The sequence below is a fragment of the Wasmannia auropunctata genome, unplaced genomic scaffold, assembly GCF_000956235.1.
Source record: "Wasmannia auropunctata unplaced genomic scaffold, wasmannia.A_1.0 LD335086.1, whole genome shotgun sequence".
Lineage (NCBI taxonomy): Eukaryota > Metazoa > Arthropoda > Insecta > Hymenoptera > Formicidae > Wasmannia > Wasmannia auropunctata.
In genome coordinates, this window is record NW_012027804.1 from 130 (window position 1) to 411 (window position 282).

The following is a 282-nucleotide window of genomic DNA, read 5'->3' on the forward strand; positions in this document are numbered from 1 at the left end:
AGTGTAAAAGTTCTGTAACTCATATGTACAAAATGCGTGCGTCTAACACCACAGTATACATGAACGAATAATACAAAGTCTTTTGAGCTACGATTGAAAGCGTAGAAAAAAAGAAATCCACTAAACTGTAATTTGTGGTAATTCGTACGCTCGGCTGAGGTAAAGACAGCAAAAATTACGTTTGGCAGTAGTGCCGAATTTTCCAAGAGATGGCACTTCAATAAGTTAGATAAGGACATTCCACGTGTTTGAGTGAGACAGAAGATATTGTAAGAAGTTCAT